A 955-nucleotide genomic window follows, 5' to 3' on the forward strand; every position below is an offset into this window, starting at 1 on the left:
AGTTTTATATAGTTTTATATAGTTTTATATAGTTTTATATAGTTTTATGTAGTTTTATATAGTTTTATGTAGTTTTATATAGTTCTATATAGTTTCATATAGTTTTATATAGCTTTATATTGTTCTATATAGTTTTATATAGTTTTATATAGTTTTATATAGTGTTATATAGTTTTATATAGTTTTATATAGTTTTATATAGTTTTATATAGTTTGATATAATATTATATAGTTTTATACAGTTTTATATGTTTTATATTGATTTATATAGTTTTATATGGTATTAGATAGTTTTACATAGTTCTATATAGTTTCTTGTAGTGTTATTGGTTTTGTATAGTTTTATATAGTTTTATATAGTATTATACAGTTTTATATAGTTTTATATAGTTTTATTAGTTTTATATACTTCTATATAATTTTATCTTCTTTTATTAGTTTCATATACTTCTATATAACTTTATCTACTTTTATATAGTTTTATAAGGTATTAAGTAGTTTCATACAGCTTTATTAGTTGTATACAGTTTCATGTAGTTTTATTAGGTTTATATAGTTTTATATTGTTTTATATAGTTTTATATAGTTTTATATAGTTTTGTATACTTTTATTAGTTTTATATAGTTTCATATAGTTTTATATAGTTTTATATAGTTTTATATAGTATTATATAGTTTTATGTAGTTTTATATAGTTTTGTATAGTTTTGTATAGTTTTAAATACTTTGATTTAGTTTTATATAGTTTTATATAGATTTATATAGTTTTGTATAGTTTTATATAGTTTTATATAGTTTTATATAGTTTTATATAGTTTTATGCAGTTTTATATAATTTTATATAGTTTCATATAGTTATATATAGTATTATATAATTTTATATAGTTTTATGTAGTTTCATATAGTTGTGCATAGTTTTATATAGCTTTAAATTGTTCTATATAGTTTTATATAG

Source organism: Nomia melanderi, unplaced genomic scaffold, assembly GCF_051020985.1.
Source record: "Nomia melanderi isolate GNS246 unplaced genomic scaffold, iyNomMela1 scaffold0014, whole genome shotgun sequence".
In the NCBI taxonomy this organism is placed as follows: domain Eukaryota; kingdom Metazoa; phylum Arthropoda; class Insecta; order Hymenoptera; family Halictidae; genus Nomia; species Nomia melanderi.